Source organism: Triturus cristatus, chromosome 1_1, assembly GCF_964204655.1.
Source record: "Triturus cristatus chromosome 1_1, aTriCri1.1, whole genome shotgun sequence".
In the NCBI taxonomy this organism is placed as follows: Eukaryota; Metazoa; Chordata; class Amphibia; order Caudata; family Salamandridae; genus Triturus; species Triturus cristatus.
The window spans coordinates 955,944,983-955,968,850 of NC_140579.1; the positions used below are offsets into that span (position 1 = coordinate 955,944,983).

At 44.8% G+C, this 23,868-nt stretch overlaps 1 protein-coding gene and 1 long non-coding RNA gene across 3 annotated transcripts in view; one reads left to right on the plus strand and one right to left on the minus strand.

Moving 5' to 3' along the window:
• Window positions 1-23,868, minus strand: part of ARHGAP27 (Rho GTPase activating protein 27) — a 1,125,989-nt gene that overhangs the window by 768,530 nt on the left and 333,591 nt on the right. The window lies entirely within an intron of this gene.
• Window positions 1-23,868, plus strand: part of LOC146871373 (uncharacterized) — a 198,047-nt gene that overhangs the window by 107,634 nt on the left and 66,545 nt on the right. The gene's annotated exons all lie outside the window — the stretch shown is intronic.

A 23,868-nucleotide genomic window follows, 5' to 3' on the forward strand; every position in this document is an offset into this window, starting at 1 on the left:
TTTCTGTCAATTTAGGAACAAAACAATCTGAGCATATAGAAACAAAGATAGCTAAAATAACAATCACGAAGCAGTAAAGGAAGATGTCCGTGCCTTGAAGCATTTGTTAAGATCAGTGACAGAATGTGCCCTAGAGAATCAGCAATACATGCGCAAGTGGTGTGCCTTATGGGATCCTAAACAAACAGAATATTACAAGAGGGAAAGGATCAAACTTGCAGGTAGATGGAATCAAAAGTAGTGCTCCTTGATACTGTGCAGTGAAAGCTGCTTGAGACTGGTGAACCAGGCACCTCCCTATTCCACACGCTTCTCATGCTGTAGACCAACTGAAATGTAGCACTCTTAGTGCCTTTTCAGAACCCGGTGTTACGAGACGATTTGAAGCTAGATGGCGCTGAAGTTGTGGTGCAAAACATAGCTGCAGGCAAGTGGCTGGAAAATAAAGATCAGTCATTTCGGGCAAATTGTCCAGGTCATGGGACTCCACATAGGCCTGTTACAGCAAGGAAACAAGACAAGCCCGGCGGAGCGTGGCGCGCGCGCTTTGCGGGGGCGGGGAGCGCATTCCAGGCGGGGGAGCGGACCCTTTGAAGTAGGATGCCAAACGGATTGCATGGCGGCGCACGATGCACGTGATTGTGCGCGTGCTCGCCATGCAATCCGCTTTTGGGAGCACTTTTGGGAGCCCCTTACTATAGTCTCGCATTGCGATCGCTTACGCGATAGCTAGGCGAGACCTAAAAAGATCCTGCGATATAGTGGTGTCATCCGGCATCGCATATTAAAAATATTTAAGGTTGCCATGTAAGTTATCGCGCTAATGGGGGCCATATTCGAGCGATTGAGGTTATATATTATGCCAAGCCCTCATCCCATCTTGTTAACATAATACACAGTTTGAGAAGAGTAAGACACTAGCGTATTGCGCAGAAGTTGCCACTTTGTAATTTACTCGTGTTGGTATAGTGAGACACTAAATGACAGTAGGATTCTACAAGTACTAGTGAGTGACTGAAGCTGCTAGATGGTGCATGTAATGGCTTGGAGTTTTCTATATTACCAGATCCAAGGCCTTTACTATTAACTTCCTAAGAATCTATGGAGAAAATGTATAGAGTAATACCAGTTTTGCTACATTTTCTCTGCAGTATAATACATATTTAGGTTTTAAGAAACTATGAAGCACTAGTGTGAGATTGTCTCAGAATATTTATGTATTCGATGTTTAACATAGTTATAGTGCATGGTAAATGGTTGTAACTGTGTGGAAGTTCTGTAGTGTAGTGACCTGCAGAGTCTGAGTCTCATGAGGTATATTGTCTGGAGAACCACAGAGTCTAGGCCACATGAAGGACATTCATGTAACTATCCATATGATCTCTTCATTCAGCCCTCTACGGACTGTGTCACAGTGAAAAATCCAGAAAGTTTCCCTATCCTTCCTGACTTTCTCAGTGTCATATCCAGGTCTGATTATAATTTTTTCTAGAATGAGCCATTTCAGCTCATTCTCACTGTGGTGGCTATCCATACAGTGTCTAACCATAGGTGCCTGTATTTTGTGAGTCCTGATAGCTGACTTGTGTTCTGACAGTCTTGTGCGGAATTCTCTCCCTGTCTCGCCTATGTATCCAAGGCCACAGGGACAGAGGATAAGATAGACTATATTGCAGCTCCTACAATTGGTATGGCTTTTCAGTTTACCTGACTTGGTTTCATAAGACCATGTTTTGGTGGTGATTGCTGATGAACAGGCATGGTAATTGCCACACCTGTGATTACCTAAAATAGGGGGGAGTCCATCAATTTTCTTTTGCTCCCATATTTTTTTAGGTTTGGGTCTGCTTATCTCTCAAATTGGGGTTCCTCCTGAAGGCCACAATTGGTTTTGTCAGTGCCATGTCCTCTTCATCGATATTTAGAATCTTCCAGTTTCTGTATAAGATTTGTTGAATCTTATTATTCAGACTGGAATGGTTAACCACACAAACTAATCTTTCCAGAGGTTGTTTTTCCTTGCTACTGGTCAAGCTATATCTGTTGTAATATTTAGCACCACGTTCCAGCGATTGTCTGACAAGGCGTTTCGGATAACCTCTGAGTAATAATCTCTTCTGGAGTTCTTCTGCATGTGCCATAAAATCTTCGATATTATTGCAGTTACGCCTTATTCTCAGGAATTCCCCAATGGGAACAGAATCTTTTTGGCAGGACGGATGAAAGCTGCTATATTCTAAAATAGTATTTTTTGCTGTTGGTTTTCTATGTAAGCTTACCTCAATGCAACCATCCCTAGCCATAGATCCATATGTCAAGAAACTCAACTTTTTCAGATGAGTATTTGGCTGTAAATTTGAGATTGCTGTCGCTCAAATTGAGCCACTCGATAAACTGTAGAAGGTCTGACTCTTCTCCCGACCAGATAAAAAATATATCATCTATGAACCTGTGCCAGGTGTCTATATTCTCCTAAAAGGGGGCTATCTCATTAAAAATATGTTTAAGTTCAAATTCCCCCATATAAATATTCGCTACACTAGGTGCACACAAAGCTACCATACTGGTGCCCTTGATCTGTTGGAAGAGATTATCCTTAAATTCAAAAAAGTTGTGATGTAAAACAATATCTAGACATTCCAGAATTAAATTGTTGGATCTCTCCTCAGGATCTCTAGCCAATAGAGTTGCCACTGCCTCTATGGCTAGGTCCTGGGGGATGTTGGTGTATAATGACTCTATGTCTAGTGTCACCAGAAGCTGTGTCTCATGGTTGAAGGGTTTATGTTCTATGGTCGCTATCATGTGACCGGTGTCCTTTATGTATGAGGCATATAGTTTGGTCAAAGTACATAAAAAAGCATCCACATATTGGGAAAGTGGTTCAGTGCTTGAATTAATAGATGATACAATTGGTCGCATGGGTGGATCTGCAATGTTCTTATGCGTTTTAGGAACTCCATAGAGCACAGGGGTGACTGTGTTACTCTTGTTAAGAAATTATAGTTCTTTTTGGCAGATATAACCATCCAAAAAAGCCTTCACTGTGCTTTTCTATATATTTGTTTTCAGATCTGACAGAACTGTCTTCTGAGTTCTTCTGTTCAGGGACTTCGAGCATAGTGACCATTTTCTCTGAATATTGGTCACTGTCCATCACCACTATTCCACCCGCTTTATCGCACGGCTTGATGGTGATGTGCGTGTTATTCTGGAGGTTTCTCAATGCCTGGCTTTCTGGGATTGCCAGATTCGGGATTGTCTTCGGGACATATTTGGTAACTTTCTCAATTTCTTTGATGAAAGATTTTTCGAAGATAGCAACTTCTGGCCCTACCATCTCTAAGGATGCTGTGAATTTGGAAGGGGGCTTACAACCTGAGTGGTTAATCTCTTGTTCCGATGAAGTGTTATTAGACATAAACTTTTTCAGTCTGACTTTATGAAAGAATGAAAATAGATCTTTATTAAGTTTAAAAATGTCTGACTGAGTGCTGGGAACAAATAACAAGCCTTTGCTCAAGATATTAGTCTCTTCAATAGAGAGCTGATGGCTTGAAAGATTGAACCATTGCATATCTTTTTTCAATTTATCTGTTTTTTTCTTGATCAGATAGTCCTCAAACTCCTAGAGTTCTTGACTTATATTAAGTAGTTTGTTACCACCAAGAAGAGAGCCCGCAACCAACAGAGGGTCGCCCTCCTAGAGGATACCACACGGGACAGCACCATGACATGTTTGATCTGCGTCACCACCTACAATGTGGCCTCTATTCAAGTAGCCAAGATACTTAGCAAAAACTGGCACATAATAAACAGTGGCACCATGAAATGGTAACGCCCACTATTGGCATACAAAAAAGCGGGTAGCCTTCGAGACCGCCTGGTCTCCACCAGACCACGTATACCCAGAACTCCAGCACCTAACACTGTACTTAATGCGTGTGGGTTCCCCGGCATTAAAGGTCACTACCCCTGCGGTGACTGCAGTGTCTGCCACCTTACAAAAGCAACCAAAAACTTGAGTCTGGTGACAGGAAAAACTGTCACAACGGCTCCACCACACTAACTGAAACTCCAATAATGTCATCTATTTGATCACCTGCACATGCGGCCTACGTTATGTAGGCATGACGAGTCGCAAAGTCAGAACCCGAATTGCGGAACATCGCAGCACCATACGGTGTAGAAAAAACATAAGTAAACTGACAGACCACTTCATCCAAACAAACCACACCCCAAATGACCTAAACTGGACTGTAATAGAACATATCCACAGCCAGACCCTTTCAAATGACAGGATCGTACTACTTGAGGAGCAACGTTGGATCTATTGCCTTTCCACGAACGTCACAGGGTTAAATGACAACATACCCTGGAATAGCCTGAATCCAACCTGAACCACAGCACCATGCGTAAAATCTTCCTGCCTTACAAAAAGGCTAACCTGGACATCATATAATCACCTCAGTGTGAGCAACACTCCCTGCTTTAACTTCCAAACAGGCCACCCGAAAATGAGAAATGACATAACCAGCTTAGTGTCAAGAGCACCACTTGACCTAATAAAAGAAACATCCTTTTTTCACACGACAGTCCAATCCAAGTGTATGTCTACACTACACTCAACCTTTCTTCTCTTTTGTGATATGTTCCAAATTAACATGAAACATTCTCAGATTTTTTTCAAGCCACAATTAGTAGGCACACTTGAATTGAGAATAACAACACCTGCTGAATTTAGGAGTGCCTCTGGGTCTTTAGTTTATTTTATTTTATTTTTTCTGCACACACAAGCACTCGACACTCCCACAGGGGCGTGTCTTTTCTCTAGGTCTACACTCCCACAGGGGCGTGTCTTTTCTCTATGCCTATTCTCTCCTGCAGACTCATCAGAAGGCAGCCTAAACCAGCACCTGAAACCCATTGAACCAGTCACAGCGGTTCCCAATCAACCAAACTCGCTGACACCTGTTGGAACCAGCAGAGTATTTAAACCACCGCCCAGCTCCACTCATTCTACCACGGAGCTCCATGGCAGCTGAAGCAGGTACCGAGAAGGGTCCTAGACTTGGATGAAGTAAGTGGGAACATCCTAAGGAGGGTATGCTTTAACACTGCCTCTCCACCCGCTGCTGGCATTCTCTCACAGCCAAGCATGTGGGTAAATTTTAAATCGCTTTTGTCTCCTCTTTTAATTTTTGTCACATAGAGTGTGACTACAGGTCGGGCCCCCACATGGAACTCATGGGGCACTTTCCGGATATTTTCTGAGTAAGATACTTTACTTTTTTCGCTTTTCGTTTTTAAGTTACACGATGCAACACGTTATGCACATTTTGATTACCACTCGGTCCCGCATAAATTACCAGGTTTCTTTTATAACTAATTACGCCACACCCCGCCTAACTGTGCCTTTGACCGCATAAGAGCACGGATACTCCGCTCCTGAAACAACTATACCAGTATGTTAAATGTTTCTCTGTATGTTTGTTTGTCTTCTCCTTCCCCACAGGAAAGCGTCACTAGAGGAAATTCTCCTCTACCACATATCACACCTTAGCGCGTGTGTTACATATATGGTCTTTTAATAACATGTTTTTAGACCACTCACTTTGCACTACACATAGGTCATGAAGAAAGCCATACCACTAGGAGAGCATGGCTGAAACATGTTGACCGATTAGGATATTGGAGTTACCTTAAGATCTCCTTAAATATCCGACTCTCGTTTTTATTAACTGCCAAGGGCCCACTCATTAAAATAGTCATTTTTTTATCCCAGGGACCCTTAGGACAGCTTTTTTAACATTCACTCACTTCCATTCACTGCACTCTCATGGCACAATACCAGCTCTGCTTTTATCCAGGCATCGTAGCACACCCAAGGTGCACTCGGTGCCTTGGGTGGGGCCCGATGATGAAGCATGTCACCAACTAGGTTGGTGAGTGAGGGCCTTACTATACACATAATGTGTTTAATTTCCAAAACAAACATACGCTAGGAGCACCCACTCCAGAGCTAGTTCTCTTTGATAAAACACTTTCTTCTCCTTGACATGGTATCATGCCATTCTCTCCTGCTTGATGTGGCATCATGAAACTCTCTTTTCCTCGATGTGGCATCATGCCAGTCTCTTCTTCTCCACGTGGCATTGTGCCACTCTCTTCTCCTCGATGTGGCATCATGCCACTCTCTTCTCCTCAACTTTTTTGACCAGGCCTCTTGCTTTGGTGCTCTCTCCACAGGGAACTGGTCACGTCCTGTTCATAGGACTTATTTTTTTTCCATCATGACCTCTCACAGGCCAGGTCCTGACAATAGGACTTGACTCTTTCACTTCCTCATGGACTTCTCACCGGTCCTGTCCTTCTCTCAGGGATCTTCTAGGTGCTCTGCTCCATGAATGGAGGGTCAAGTCTCTTCCTTCCTCTCTTCTTCACTCGAGGGTGTAGTGCTTATGATTCGAGGTTATGCCATCGCAGCACTTGGTCCAACCTAAGTGTGGGCATGCTTGACACGTTTGGTCACTCCATGTGACATACTCACTGACGGGCCAACAGTAGACATTCACTACTGGGTGTAGCCAACTGGTGTGGCATTTAACTCTCGGAGGCTTCTCTTTCTCTCTTGGGCTCCTGCCCGTGCTGTTAGATTCTCAGTTGCTGCCCTCTGCGCACCTCTGATCTTGTGCTTTCAGTCTTTATTCATGGGCGCCCTCTGCTAGCACTTAGCGTGCTAATTTTTTTTTCTTGTGGTGGTGTCTGTTCACCACTAAGGACATGTGGCGCTATCTCTTTAAGTGCAGCACCATCGTGTGAGCATGCAGCACTGACCCCTCTCATCCTGTTTTCTTCTTCATGTAGCCTCTTCTCTCAGGCCAACCTGCAATCCGCCTTCTCTGGGGACACAGAACTCAGGTACTGCTTACAGGCTGGTGAGTAGGGCATCGCAGGGGTGAACACCCTTTTCTGCTGCTATACTTCCTATCTTGGCAGGGGCAGCTTTGGGCTTCTTTGGGTTATATCTCTACAGGGGTTCACAGTCTCTCCCCTTCAAAACACTTGGACGCCCACCAGGGGAAGGGTGGCGCTGTCTCTAGGCAGCCCATTGCTGTAGCTGTACAGAGTGCGGGGCGTGGCAAGCCCTCTTTTCCTTGTGATGCTTTTCATTAGGTCACATGGTAGCCTCAAGTGCAGGCCATTCCACAAGGACGTCTTGCTACTCCCTCGTTGTGGGCGGCCGGTGTGTCCTGATGCACACCACTTCCTCAGTGCTGCAATGGCAAGCAGGCAGCACTCAGGTGGCGCGGGACACTCTCAGAACCTGTCCTGGCTCCTTTCAGGCATTGTCTCTTTTCTTGCTGCTTTGTGCGAAGGCACTGCAGGTATCTCTTTTTCCACCTTGTTAATGACCAGGTCCAACAGTGTTTTTTTGTGTTTTTGCTCCTGGAAGGGCATGGAGCAGCCTCTACCATAAATTGGACTGGATGCCACGGAAGCCTTCCTAGTGCTGTGTGCCGATTCTTTGTGCACTGTAGCCTTTTCATTGGCACACTACTAGCAAATTGCCACTCAGTGGCACTGCATCAGTATTCTTTACAGGCTGCAGCAGTCTTTCCAGTATTGGAGGGCCATGCAGCTTTCCTTGCTGAGAAGGGAGACTACTCTCACTGCTGCAGGCATCCAGAGGAGGTCACGGGGGGTGGGGGGGGAAGGGGAGGCATATGATGCCGGTGCTGGCGTCTTTTAATGCTGGTGAGGCAGGGTGGCTTGTTTTTCATCGAACGCCCGCTGGGTAGATGACGTTCGGTGCTGCTGGTTCAGACATAGGCTACAGCTGCCGGCCCATTGCTGCTGGCCGTGCCTTTAAGCTCCTCAAGAGGCGGGCTGTGGTCGGCTGCCAATGCCCACATCGGCGCGTCACACCCTGCGGCACCATGACTGCAGCGTGGGAGGCAGACCGACCTCCATGCACAGTTAGTGGTGGCAGCAGGGATGCTTAGTGGGTTGTGCTAGCCTCCGCTGTGGCACCAGTACTTCTCTCTCCCCTCTTCTCTGGGGAAACAGGGCTGCGGATGACAGCTCAGTGTTGAGGTGTGTTGCGCCATGTCAGGAATGAATAAATTAATGAAAGAAACGTGCTTGTAAAGCGCACGGCTACTCAACAAGAGTGTCCCGGCACTGGGGATTCATGCATAACAGGACCCAGAGGCACGTCTAGCTCTAAAATAGCCAGGTTTTGTGGTGTTTCTTAAAAGCTGTTAAATCAGTTGTGGCTCTCAAAGTGGCAGGTAGTTGGTTCCATGTTTGAGCGCCCAAAAACCTGAATGATCAGCTCCCATATAGGCCAAGCGTACCTTGGGGATGCAGGCGAGGTCAGACGATCTTAGGGTCTGACTGGTACGTAGTGGCTCACACACCTGTTGAGATAGCCTGCCTCCTTACCATGAAGGGCTTTGAAGAACATCACCAGGGCCTTAAACTTGATCCTTTCTTTCACATGAAGCCAATTAGGAGCTTTGAGATGAGGGGCCATGCGCATCCTTGGCTTAAGTCTAAGGATCGCCCTGGCAGCGGAGTTTTGAACCACTTGAAGGCGCTGGAGGAGGTAACGAGGCAAGCCCAGGTACAAGATGTTGGCGTAGTCTAATCTAGAAGTAACCAGAGCCTTGACCACTGTCTTCCTGGTATCAGGTAAGAGAAGCAGGAGGAACCTTTTTTAACATGCGAAGCATGCCAAACAAGTACCCACCAATGCCTTCACTTGGGATCTCGTAGAGAGAGAACTATCGATGTGGATGTCAAGGTTTTTTTTACTGTGGTTTCGGCTGAGAGGGGGGGACAACTCTTCAGGCCACCAATGACTCCAGTTGCTCACGAAAGGCGGTCCTAAAAAGACAATCTCAGATTTGTCGGGGTTGCATTTAAGCTGGTTTGCCTTGAAGCAATTAAACACATTTGTGAGACAGGATCTGATTCCATCCCCATCAAACTCCGCACCCGTGTCGCAGGTAAAGATCAGCTGCGTATCATCAGCATATGAGATTATCTTAGTGCCATTGGCCTCTGCCAGGGGTGCAAGGGGGGACATGTATAAATTAAAAAGAGTCGGGCTAAGAATGGAGCCCTGAGGTGTGAGAAGTTGGCCAGTTACTGGTGTGGGGGTATGATTCCAAGGTATTTGACACCAAACACGACATGTTTCCGTGCAGCCATCCCAAAGTTAGCATTTACCGTTTGGTTATAATGCACTTAAGAGTATATGGTTTGGCTGCATCACAAACAACCCCGAAATAAAGGTTCCGAAGGCTGCAGAGGGGCCCTGCTCATGCAGGGGCACCCTCTCACATAATACCCAGCCCCCTGCCTTCAGGATTGGTAAGGCCTGCCATAGGGGTGACTGATAGGTTTATATGTGCAGTGATATGGAGAGATATAGTGACCCTATATCTCAGTAAGAGATGCATGCACCACCTTATCCAGGCTGCAGTAGCAGTCCTGTGGTGTAATTTTGAAAGGCTTCCCAGGGGTGGCATAATACATGCTGCAGCCCCTGGTAGGCCTCTGGGGTACCTATGCCCTGGGTATATAGTATACCATATACTAGGGACTTATAAGGGTACCCCAGAATCCAATCTAGAGTGTACCTAAAGAACTTGTAATCAATTTAAGGGAGAAAGCAGATAGGCTGGGGTCCTGAATAGCAGGATCCCAGCCAGACTAAGTCGAAAAACAGTGAGACATCAGCAAAAAGTGGGGGTAACTATAAGAAGCAGATCCTACTCTCCTACATGATGGACTCCTACTTTCATACTGGGCATTGGGGACGTCAAAGGAGGCATCCAGATTTCTTTCCTGGTTTCTATCCTCCAGGAAGGATGTTATCCATGCTAGTGCAGCACCCCCAATGCCTACGTTCCTCAGTCTATTGAGAAGTCTCTCATGTGGGACTGTGTCGAATGCCGCGGAAAGGTCAAGTAATAGGATAGCTCTGTCGCCCCGCCCCCGTCAAGCTGTTCCTTTAAGTGCTCCGTCACTTCCAACAGAACTGTCTCAGTGCTCTAATTGGCCCTAAAGACAGATTGAGTCATATGCAGTAGATTGTGACTTTCTGCATAATCCGAGATCTCTCTGTTAATATGCTTCTCTAGTACCTTAGAGAGAGCCTGGAGGAGAGAGATATGCCTATTGTTTGCAGGAACTTTGGGGTCCACAATTTTTTTTTTAAGGAGTGGCAGAATTTTTGCCTGCCTCCAAATGGACGGCACAATGCCTGTGGAAAGGGATGTGTTTGGCACCATATTAACAGTGGGGTTTGTAGTGGGGGCTACAGATGCAAAAATGTTTGCAGGACAAGCATCTACCGGAGAACCGGACTTAAAACCCTTTAGATATGTAAGCGATTCGTCCAGTTGTATAGCCGGGAATTGTAATAGTACCGGGGTTTGCAGGGGATTAGATTCTTTGTCCAGTGTCGATTTGGGGCCTGGACCTCCCCTATATCTGAGGAGAAGGACTGTTGGATTGTGACAATCTTATTGTGGAGGGATAGGGCCACCTGGCTGGTCCATTCAGATGAGTGCAGATATTCCTTAGCCGCCACCTTGGAGGAGGTTAACGACTTCACTATGGGAAAGATCTCCTTACCCTTATTGCTAGCAATATCAATCTTAGCCTACAGATAGCTCTTCTTAGCTTCTTTCACCTGCAGATATAAGATTTTAGAGCAGCCTTATAGATCAGCTTATCCTCCAATGAATAATGATTACGCAACTTCCTTTCTAAGCATTTGCATTTGCATTCGCTTTTTCTGGCTCTCTGGGATTCGTTGAACTAACGGGCGGAGAGACTAGTCCTCCTGGAGGTATGGGAGGTCAGAGGGCCTACGGCGTCAACATTTGTCCTGAGCCAGGATTCTAGTGCAAGGGCATCTACTTCGGAGTTTCCGAGTAGAGGAGGAGCTGAGGATTCTAAGGCATTCACCCAAGACGGGAGAGATATTTTGTGAAGGGTTCTGTATTTATAGTCTCCCGCTTTCGCCTGGGGCGGGATATCAGTCCCTGTGCTTGGCATCTTGAAGTTGATAAGGAAGTGGTCAGACCATATGACGGGGGTCGGAGGATCCATCTCCAATGCCACATTACAAAGATCTGATCAAGAGTATGTCCCAAGTTATGTGTGGGAGAGGAGATAAAAGGGGAAAGGCTGCAAGCTGTCATTATTTCAGACGGAGAAATAACATGTGGATCCAAAGGTTTGTCCATATGTAAGTTAAAATCCCCTAAGAGGAGAAGATGATTGTAACTGAGGGCTAGGGGGGTAATGGCTTCATTCAGGGACTCAATGAAATTGCGAGGCATCGCCAGGGGCCTGTAGATAAGGATCCGTGCTATGCATTGGCGCGGAGATAAAGTGGAAACCTAAGCATTCCGCGCCCTCAACAAGGTCTAACATGATTGAAATGCAGTCAAACTGTTGTTTAAAGACAATGGCGATGTCACCTCCTTTCCCTACCGGGCGATCTTTTCCCAGAATTTTATATCCTGATGGAATGGCAATGGTGAAAGTGGGGTTTGAAGAGTCAGACAGACAAGTTTCTGTGAGAAATACAAGGTCAGGGCGAGCATCTGACAGAAGATCATACATTTGTGCCTCATGTTTTGCACGGAGCGTGTGTTGAGCAACATTGCTCTATAGCGTTTCCCCCTGTCTCGCTGGGTTGACGGCCTTCTTACAAGGGGCGGACGCCTTGGGAGATCCTCCTGTGACCCTGGGGAAAGACCATTTGCAAATCAGGCAGTGAAAGTTGGCCCAATTATCACAGCTAGCCACTGCACCCCGGCACACATGAAAAGTGCCTAAGTTAAGCAGTTATTCATGCCTGTACTGGATAGTGAGAGTCGTACCAGAGGGCAAACGGGCAGCATGGCTGGTGCCGGCAACCTCCGGGATGCTGACGGGCGCAGACGAGCTTGCCTTAGGCATGCCTTCGGCACGGCCGTGCAGCGTCTCCGCTTTTATTCAAATGAGTCTAGAGTGCGCACCTCCCCAAAATGGTAGCGCTCTATGTCCCAAGCGTGAGGCAATGCCCAGTAAAGCCCACCCCCAACTTCCTGCTCGTACCAAAGTGCAAAGTGGAAAGTAAAATATGAGCAGAGCAGAGCAAAAAGCAACTTGACGAGCAAGAGTGGTGTCAGCTGTCAGTGTGAGGCACCTTGAGGGTCCTGGGGCACGTTCTCTTGTCAGCGCTGCCCCTGCCTTTTCACGCTGGCCTGCACTTGTCCCCAGTCACTGCTGCGGCTGCTGTGACCTCGGTGCTTTTCAACCGGCTGGAGTGACGTGCTTCACAGTATTACAGGGCAGTACCCATCCGCTTCTGTTACAGTGCAATACATGGAACTATGCCACGTCGTCTTCACCCGCCTCCTGCTGGCTTTCTCACCACAGTGGGCACCCTGCTCATGGGATGGGCTGATCACCTCCTCCCGAGGCATGTGCCTCCCTGCAGGGCTGGTCGGACCTCGGCTGAAAGGTTACCAGCACTGCAGGCGGCTATAGGGGTCCCACGAGATAACGCCAATGCATACGTTGGGTGGCCTTCTTCTCGCCCTGCTTCAGCCGTGAACAATTTGGCAGTAGGTGCGTGGACAAGCCTTAGACTCTAGCCAATCTTCTCCCCACGACGAATTGAGAAACGGCTGCCAGCCGACATGCGGGGACAGACCCGTTCATCCCCATTGTGGTGGCTTGGACCCTAGGCCCACATGTAGGTGTAATAACGACACAGAGGTATTGTAGTAGTTACTGGAACTGGCCCCAGGCATATGCACCCGTCCCCTTTTATCTGCACGGTCACCTGGCTGGTAACACCTGTGGTGTGAGCTGAGTGTGGGAGCCAGTCCTCGGGGAGTGGCTGGTTACATGTCACATTTATTGGAACACTAGAATGGTGTGTGAAGAGTGGGACATAAGTAAGTGCAGTCAGGGCTGCACATAGAAAATGTTCCCTAGAAAACGCACACATTTAGGGTTGTGGATAGAGCAATGGCAGAAAGAGGAGTCTAAAAGGGAAAAGACATGGACCGACAACACTCAATTCCCTCCCTCACAGACAAAAAGCCCGGTACCCAGATCAAGTTCAATGCTTCCATGACTTGCATTGCCCACTGGATGAAGACCACTGTCTGAAGCGGAACATTGACGAGACTGAAGTCAAGATCTTCGGGAAGAGCACTTCACTATGGGACTCCACCTGGTGGCCGACACCCTATCACCCATGCCAAGAACCTCAGGATTGTCATCGACAACAAATTCAACATGACTGCCCAAGTCCATGCCGTCACCGCCTCTCAGAACCATTCAGAACCCAGCAGCCAGAATCACTCTCAACCTCCCACGCTGGACTCCCATCACACCACATCTGAAGGAGCTCCACTGGCTCCCGATTCACAAACGAGCACAATTCAAACTCCTCATCTACACTTTCAAGACATTACATAAAGCTGGCCCAGCATACCTCAACAATCACATCTGTTTTCACAATCCTTGCAGACATCTCCATCTGGACTTGTACTTGTACACATCCCACACATACGGAAAACTAGATCTGATGGTCGAGCTTTCTCCTACATCACTCCTAAAGCGTGAAACAACCTGCAACTACACAAAAGAGGCTCCTCCTAATTTCTTGAATTTTGCAAGAATCTGAAGACCTGGCTTTTTTCGAGTAGTCCCACAAGGCCCTAGGTTTGGCTAGACTCACACCTGCTCAGTGCCAGGAAACCCTCTCGAGTGATAGTAGCATATAACATAACATAGGAGGAATCAATTATGGTAAGCCTAAGTTCAGCCAGTACATATTCATTAGTTTGACAAACTATGCCCCCAAAGAACAAAGGAAACGAAACGTAAACCTCTTCTAGCTTACTTTCTTGGTCACACAACAGAAAGCATTTTAAAACCACTTTAGGTGCTTAAGCATCTGCTACAAAGGTGTATTTATATCCATCATGTGTCAGAGTGCAGCACTAATATTATTATAGGATTACTTTTTAACTGTAAAATCCATATAAACATATAGAAAGCAGACAAACAAATCAATAAAATACGAATAATTACAATTGAGAAGAAAATGTCTGCAAGTCTTGGGAAAATGTCCCCGATGTCAATATGAGTTCACTTGTGACTAGCAGAAATACAAAGCTTTTTGCTACATGGATATATCAGCTAGAATTTGCAGTAACTAAGGGCAAATAAAGCACTTTTATGAATGGAGTACTAGTAAAGAGGCAGCGCGAGTCAGTGTACAAAGCGCTGGCTGCAGAGATTATTGTGTAATCCAGGAGTCATAGATTTTAATCATCATTAAATAAATTAGATGGTTAATGAGGATGTTTCAAAGCACTGCCTGTAAACTGCAGATCATAGGTTTGTATCCTAGTAAGCTAGTCAGTGGGTTAATGTGAGTGTTCAAGATACCCTTATGTGATTTGCAGATCACATAGTCCAAGCTAGGCAAAATAGCTCATTAGTTAATGAGCTTGCTACAAATAATTGCATGCAACTTGCTAGGCAGGCATTTTAATCTGTTCAGGTTTTAAATCAATCTTTTATTCTTCTACAGTAGACAGAATGAATGACATTATGTTAAGCAGTGGTTAGCACCTATTAATTGTCAAAGACAATTTACCTTGGATTGTGTGCATATAAATGATTATTAGTGTAATTACACACATGCACAAACGAACACACATAGTCCTATATATCTGACATACATAGATTACTTGAGAAATTAAACACTTTTATATTTTGGTTTACCTCTTGGCCTGCATGAAGAGTGACACACAAGTGCATCTTTATTTTCCTACTTAGTCAAAATGCAGCACCGGCTGTTCTCAACTTTATTCCTGACAATGTTTACATTCCGGAGACTCTTAAACTAAAGGGATTCTTGAAATCAGGCATTGTGATTATGGTGTACTGGTGAAAGGTGGGGGAAAGCATCCACTCCCATTAGACCCCATTCAAGCTACATTTTGCTGCCCAATCTTGGAAGGGATTCTTTAAGTCAGGCATTGGGAGCATGTATGTATGTAGTTTTAAAATTAATATACAAAGGTAGCACGAAAATACTAAAGGAAAAGCAAACTTATTGTAAGGTTTTTCAAAGCTGAACATTGAATTAAACATTTTCAATCTTTAAAACTGCACAGTTTTCAGAAAAGTATGTTGTACTGATGCAGCTTAAAGATAACACAGAGGACTAGTAGCAGCTACTTAAAAAACATATCAGCTGTCTGAGGAATTTAAAGGAAAATGGTTGGTATTTACTCTCCGGATGCCTAAGAACTGGAATAGATGCTCCAACCATTTGGCACCCTGCAGCAGCATGGGGAGCAGACTTGTGGGACTCTGGGAGAAGAGACACCTTTCCATTTGCTCTTCTGCTAAAAATGCAGGCTGAGTGAGTGAAGCAGCCTGCCCTTCCTCAGCACCGTAAGTGCTGCCTGTGTTTGCCAAGTCATGGAGCTTCCATGCCAATTATGTCCCACACACAATATAGGCATGGTCTATGGCAAGGCATATCTTCCTTATCCCAGAAGCCCAAAATTGATTATTTAGCGGCACATAGCAATAGAGTGATCTGTTGACCCCTTGGCGACTTTAATGGGTAAGAAGCATACCCTAGGATAATATACCCCTAGGGGCCTAAGCAATTTAACATCTAAAATCTGGTTGGCTTCCTTCCAATATTTCTGTAACTTAGGGCAATGCCAGAGGAGATGTAGGAGGGACCCAGAGTTGCCACAGTTTCTCCAGCAAAGGTCAGATCTACTCTGATCTCATTTGTGTTTTTAATTGAGAGTACAGTACTAATACATAACAATTTTCATGAGTGTCTCCCTCATTACAATACTGAAGGCACTTAATCTGGGCCTGGCTAGGATCCCTCCCTATTTGGTCGTAACTGTCTGCACAAGCTCAGACTCCCATCTCAGTTTCCCAGATGTCTGTCCGCCAAAGGCTTTGCCAATTTCAGATATCAAATATTTGTCATGGGCTTAAAATAAAAGCCAGTGTTCAAATGAGGTCATAGGTCTAGTGGCAAACTGCTTCACTGACCTGTCACCCAGTGTCTCACTTAAAGGTAACAAATCGTTTTAGACTCAGGAAAGCAATAGTCAAGTTTAACTCATCTAAATGACTTGAAGCTTTAGGTGACAGTTATTCGCTTACAGTTAGCCATCTTCCATGTCCGATATTGTCTTTCATTCATACCTGGGGTAAACTCAGGATTACCAATAAAGGGAGATGGATACACAGACAGGTTTTGTTTTTTAAACATATTGCCTCCCAAGAAGACAATTTGGCTGTCGTAACATGGGAGGAGTACAGGCCCCAGGAGAGATGTAGCCTGGGCAACCAGGGTATCTTCCAAATGTGATCTCCAGCGATTTTCTGATCTATAAAACTCTAAGCTTTCTCACTTGCCGATCTCCTCCACTCCACCATTTATCTCAACTGAGCAGATGGCAGTAATGCAAAATAAGAAGGATTCCCCAAAACCCCTCATTTGTTGGTGCATACATCATGCATTTAGGGAGTTATGCCTTTTTACCTCCAAATATAAAGTTGTTCAATGTGCTTTGGATGTAACTTAGGACCCTCTTGAGTGGTTGCAAAGGGAGTGTTTGGGCCAAGTAAAACAATCAAGGGAGGGCTGGTATTTTAACTGCGGCATTCCAAACAAGTCCTCTGTTATGCTTATTCTCCAGCTTCGATCGGCGGGAGTGACGGAGGTCCACATAAAGAACAGAGGATGTTTCCTCTGAAGAGAAGACTATCTTGTCCCCTAGGTATGTGATCTGATTTCCAGACCAGGATAAGAGGAAATTCAATTGTATAGTGTTTACCTAATAAGCAGGAACAGACAAGTTCAAGAGTTAAGTGATTTCTATAAGTTAATTATGAAACCTAATGCCCATCTGTTAAAAATTCGGTTGTTAGTTGATTGGGGGGTGAGCCCTGGTCAAGCAGCAACCACAATCCTTGTCACAGTAAGGCAGAAGTTAACCCTAAATTAACCTTTGCAACCTTTGCTCAATCCCCTGGTAGCTTGGCACTGAGCAGTTAGGCTATGTGTAAAATATTCGCGCAACACTTCAAACAGTGAATACACGATGGGCCCGCTAGCAGATGCAAAGAGACAAAAAACGTGACCCACACCAAGGGTCCAAGACCTGAGAGGCACCACTTGGGGGTCAGGCTGGTCCAGGAGCTGTTGGGGAGCCTTTTATGTACCTGAGGCACAGATCAGGTGGCCAGCAGACTAGCTCTTTGAGTCACTCTGAGGCCATGGTTTCAAGATGAAGTTGCAAGCCCGGCTCTTATTCCCCAAGCAGGCAGCAGGTCAGCACAGCAGGGCAGCAGTTCATTCATAGAAGCAGTCCAGCAGAGTGGCAGTCCTTGTAGCAGCACAGCAGTCCATCTTCCTGACAGAGTAGCCACAGGTTCAGAAGTGTACTTAACAGCTGGTGTCTGAGGTACTTCTTTTATACACAGTTGTGCCTTTGAAGTGGGGAGAAGCTTCTAGAGGCATGCCTCTGAAGTGCACAGATGCCCTGCCTTCCTGGCCCTGGCTCCAGACTAACTACAAGGGGTATGCAGCCCTTTGTGTGGAGGCAGACAGAGCGTATTCAAGTATAAATAGGGCTGTGCTCAGCTCCTCCCTCCCATCCTGCCAGTGAAGGCCCATCCATTCACACTTAAGCTCCCATTGTGTGGGGCTGTCTAGGATAAATACAAAAAGCCCAACTGTCAGCTACACTGATTCACAACACCCCGGATAGGCTGCACCAAATGGCTAAGGCAAGGAAATGCCAACTTTCTAAAAGTGTCTATCACAATGAGGATTGATCCTGTTCTGGGCCTAGGGGGCTGGGATGAATAAACATTGTAACAATATAAGAGCTCCCCTTTATACCATTGATCCTAAACTACTTTAAAGGCAGATACTTTACTTGTTCATAACTTAAATTGCCATCTTATGACTGTTATGTATTATTTGACCTTAGTTTTTTTTTTTTAAATCACTCAGCTACCTCGTATCAGTTATTAGTATGAAATTATGCATCCACAGAATGAAGACATGTCTGGTTGTAGAGTATGTTTATCACTTGATGCCATTATCATCTTTCAAGTACCACCCGTGATACATTCAATGGTGTGCCACAAAACAATTTGTATGCAATTCATATAAATCCTTCTATGTTCAACACCATAAAAACATACAGATATAAAATATCTAAACATTAAATTGACACATTTCATTTATCCTTGTGTGTCATCTCATGTCATAACTAGTGCATATGTGAAAAGGGTGTCCTACAATGTGATAACGAAAACATATTATTAAGACATTGGGGACATATTTTTCCCTCAATAATACAGACCGTATGGTACTACGTGGCTCTTTTGTGGTCAGAGATCCTTTATAAGGTCATGGAGGTATGAATACTCTGCTCGCCTGTTTTATAAATACACTATTTCATTCTTGATGGTAGGATGACTCCTGGCCACTTGAATTTATACCCTGAAGCGTTTCGACCTTCTTGTTGGGCCTGATAAATTATTGCAGGCCTTCTTCAGGGCTGGTGAAATGTTTATGTAGGACACGTTCAAGGGGGTGGATGTTTCAATCAAATTATTACAGCCCCACACGGGTGAGTGGACTGTGCCCAATGCGGAACCTTTTGCATTTGTTCGCTTGCAGTGTTCAAGCGCTGCTGTTATTTAAACTGTGCTTATTTGTCAACACAGGAATCTCTTCATGTAGGGATTCCTGTCCTCATATATGCAGGTCCTGTTGCAGGCCATGCATGAGTCCCTCTGCATGTGTTTAGCGGAGAGAAGTGGCATTTTCAGAAAAGTAATTTAAAATCTGGGTGCACCACTAAATGTGGCATTTCACCCCAATTCCATTGAATCTAAACATGACCTGGTCATCTCTTTTATTCGGAGATTACACTTATAAAATGTGATAAGGCAACTCCAATTTTATCCTATGGGCGAGATAGTCCTTGCAGTAATGAAAACAGAATGTAAGAGTTTTTCACTACCAGGACATGTATAACTTAAAAGTATATGTCCAACTTCTCAAATACATTGCACCCTGCCCATGAGGCTGTCCATGGCCTACCTTAGGGGTGACTTATATGTATTAAAAAGGAAGGTTTGAACCTGGTAAAGGGTTTACTTTGCCTGGTCGACATGGCAGTTTAAAACTGGACACACAGGCTGCAATGGCAGGCCTGAGACATGTTTAAAATGCTACTTAAGTGGGTGGCACAATCACAGCTGCAGACCCACTAGTAGCATTTAATTTACAAGTCCTGGGCAGATGTAGTGCCACAAGTAAATTAAATACACTCATTGGGTTTAAGCCAATTCTACCAGGTTTTATGAGAGGGAGCACACGCACTTTAGCACTGGTGAGCTGTGGTTAAGTGCCCAGAGTTCTATGGCCAACATATATAGGTTCAGCAAAATAGAGGAGGAGAGGCAAAACGTTTGGGGGAAGACCACCCTAAGGCTGACAGGTCTTACACCAGCTAAATCTATCCAGCCTTTCTAGGAGGGGTGCAATCAAATACATTGGTTCAGCTACTATCAATAGTACATCATCTGCTTAGAGATAAATTATTTTGTCACCCTTGCCTATCCTTTTCATTCCTTGGTTAGCTCTGCCTGTGCCCACCAGTGGTTCCATATCTATGGCAAACAAGAGGGAAGCAGTGGTCAGCCTTGTCTCATACCTCTTTCAATACCAAACGAGTCCAAGACTGTACCATTAAAAACAAAAACTATCTATTGAGCTCTCATGGTTGCTAGTGATCCATGCAGTTTATTTAGGTCCGAATCCATAGAGCTTAAAGTGTCTTCCACAAAAATAAGCAGTGTACCTTGTCAAACGCTTTTCAGCATCAACACATATTAGTAGAGCATTCTTATGGGCTCTGTGCCTGGGCCTTATCAATCAAATGTAATGTTCTTTAGGGATTGTCTAACGTACTCCTCCATGGGATAAATACCATTCCTCTAGTAATCTAAAATGTATTTTTATTTTAACTTTTTTTTAGAAATGCTTTACAAGTAAGAATTAGCAAACCAATAGCTTAGGACTCGCTCTAGAAAGGCAAGATACATGGACTTTGTCAATGTTTATTCGTACCTATAAACCCTAAAGGAAAATGAATGGGGAAAAACTTTGCGGGCCCATTTACAACATCTGACTGCCTTCACTTATGTTTCCAAAATTATATGTATGAGAAATGTGGCTAGGAAAAAAATACATTCCATTCACCTTCCATTATTCTTAATTCTATTATGCAAAATAAACCTTCAAATGTTAATCAAAAGTCCTTAATTTAGCATGTAAAATAAAAGCTGATATTCTGGTGCGGTTCACATGTCACCATTGATGACGTCACACAATCACATATATGCTTCCTTTTTTGGATACAGCTTCACTTAAATGCTGAAAGCTTCACTCTAGATGGTGAATACACCTAACCGTAGTTAAGTCACAACACACTTAATTGCCAGTTGTTACTCCAGATATCTCACTAAGGAACCTATAAACGAAGTCAGTTTAGAATTGCAGCTTTGTAAAAGGTAAAACAGTTTAACGGTGGTTAGTCTCAATTAATTTGGTTTTAGTGCAGTGACAAGGCAGTGACAAGGTATGGATATGGTATAACTGTAATTCATGATTATCTTAGGGAACTATTTACCCTGAACTTCACCAGTCTGCACGTACCTGCAGGTGTGAGTTAGACCCTTCCGAGACATGTCTGCTGTCTTCTTTGGGGTGCTTCAAGAAAACCTGCAGGGATTGCTTCATTGCTCAGATGCTTTAAAACAATGAAATGGTAAAAGGGCCCGTCAAGCTGGAAATTCTTTACACTAAATATTGATAAACCTCATACAATCAGCAATTCGGCGTAGCAATAAGGCACAAAAAAAATTCCTGGTACAGTAACCATCTTTTAGTTGTTCTGCATTGTATTAAAGCTTGTACTGGACCTGCAGGTGTGGGAGCGCTTTACGTGAGCACCAGTTATATTACACAAGGACACATCCATTGTCTTGCAGGTACGGGGAGATTAAGTGATTATTTGCCCAGAATCACACGCTGTGACCCGTATCTGGTTCCCCAGCTCCGAAGTCGGCAGCTCTGGCTGTTACGCCACATCCTCTTTCAGAACTTCTGGTGTCATCTACAAGCTAAATTGCAAGTGATGTCGCAGGCGTATCAGGGCTAGGGAAAATTGGAAATGAGCATATCTCCTTTGAGAGTTTTAGATTTATTCACTTATTTAATAGAAGTTTTATTCAGCACAGACTAACTCCAAATGGTGACCACACACTTACGAACCAGCTACTGGTTGCAAGCGAGAAATTACGGGGCAGATTTATAATAACTGGCGCATCCCTGCATATCAGCAGGGATGCGCCAGTTATTATGCGCCACAGCTGCGCCACCATGGATGCGCCGCATTTATAATGCGGCGCACCATGGGGCAAAAACGGCACAGATGCGTGACGCATCTGTGCCGTAAAAGTGGCGCATTGCTGGAGTTGCGTCGCGAGCGACGCAGCTCCAGCAATGCTCTGGGGGGCCCTATCTGTACAATGCTGCGTCAATCCTTACGCCTGCTTCAAGCAGGCGCAGGGTTTTGACGCAGCATGGGCCTAAAAGTGACTGAGTGAAATCTTGTAGATTTCACTCAGCCACTTTTAGGAGGCGTTCCTGCGCCGGAACGCCCCTACCTGCCCTGGAACGCCTACATGTGGTGCAGGGCTTTACAACGTGACGCATCTCAAAGATGCGTCACGTTGTAAATACCCCGCACCATGGCGCAGGATTTGCGCCGCTGCTGCGTCACAAAAGTGACGCAACGGCGGCGCAAAAGTGGCGCAAGTGCAACATAAATCTGCCCCTACATATGTAAAAAGAGCAAAAAAAGCCAAAAATATGCGAACCCAATTTTAACAATACAAATAGGTTATGGGTCACATATGTGGGTGCGTAGCATAACGTAGTAAATTAAGTAAGTATTGTAACATAATGTGAGTAACATACTATCACCAATATGTAAAACCAGGTAGAAACAGTGAAAACAGAGGGCATACTATAAATATTATAAAAAATGGAGTCAAATAATGCGGGAAACAATCAATCTTATTTACAGAATAGAGATTTACAAAACTGCATATCTGGCACTAATACCGGATCCTGGGATAAAAGCTGTCAGCAGCAAGCCTTTCAATTCTTTTTTAATAATTATCATAAGTGGATACTTTTCTGATGACACATCAGCTAGGATTCCAGACCCTGGTGCCACTTCCAGACAAGGATTGTGTTGTGCCCTCTTGCTGTATTATGCATGCTGCCCCCCAGTCTTAATGTTCCCTGCTGCTCAGCCAGTTTGTAGGACGTTTGGTGAGTGTGGGAGGGGTGTTTTGCCATCTTTCGTTCTGCTGAATTTTCTATTATTTTCATAAAGGGGAAATGTGTTGTGGCCTCTTGCTATCTAATGTATTGGTCCCCAGTCTTGCTGTCCCCTGCTGCTCAGCCAGTGAGTGAGGTCATTGGATGGTTGGAATGTTGAGGGTTTGTGCTTGGACGAGTGGACAGTTGGCGTGAGAAGGGCTGAGTAGCAGGATTCTGCTCCTCGTGGGTCTTTATTTGTAACCACCGACTAAGCTACTAAATCAACTTTTTTTTATAACCTACGAGTATCGATCCTTTATTGTAACAGATTGCTGTACAGTAGCTGATAATGTAAAAAATTGAACTTAAAGTTAAAGTCTGGACTCTTAAGTTGTTGATGCCACCTGAGATGGCTTGTTTCTGGCTGTGATAGGTTTGGAAGTAGAGTGGAGTGTCTTATGGGTAATGCAGGGTAGCCTATAGATACTTGTTGCCTAAATGGACAGCCAGCTCAGTGAGATCAGTATTGAAGAGATATAATCACACCTTTTTGCACCAGTGGCTAGACTAGGCGCTGCACGTAATGCTGCTCTGAAGTATTCTATGTGGAGTTTAGACATTCCTTAATGTAGTAAGTATGTATAGTCCAATTCTGTTAGCACAAGAGTTTGAAACCGTTGTGTAAAGTAATTTTCTTGGACAAGTGTTGGATACCTCACAGATGTCTGAGCTGATATTTGGCCTCTTTAGTCAGAGTTGATGTCTGATTACAGATTCCAGGAATCCGCCTAGTGATTTGGTGCAGTCCACAATGGAGTGCTGGCCAGTACTGAACTGTGACAGTGCACTTTGGCAGAGAAAGCAGAAGAAACTCTGTTTAAGCAGGTTGAATTTTAGATAGTGTATTGTCCCCCAGAACTGGATGTCAGGTAGAGTTTGAGCCACAGTTTTAATGGAACAGAGCTACTTCTCGGTGTAAAAGTGGTAAATGATGTTTTAGTGTTTAAGGGGCAGGCACAAAGCTCCATATATTGACTGAAGAAAGCGAGAGATATACTGGAACCTTGGAGAGAAATCTGGCCAGTTTTAAAAATTGACACTTGTCCACGAAGTATGATGAGAACTAACTGAGGACTGCACATCTCATCTCCAATCTAACCTTGAGAATTTCAAGTACAATGGAGGGACCTACTGGGGCAAGAAGTGAACAGGAACCAATAGGGTAAGGAGGGAGAAGTGACCATTGTCTAAAATGTGATGTGCAGTGCCAAATAGTTTTAGAATAGCTCTGTCTCCTGATCTGAAGCTAAATTGGAGCTTCTCAAGAAGGTCAATTTCAACTATGGTACCTCTGACTTCCACCTTGATAC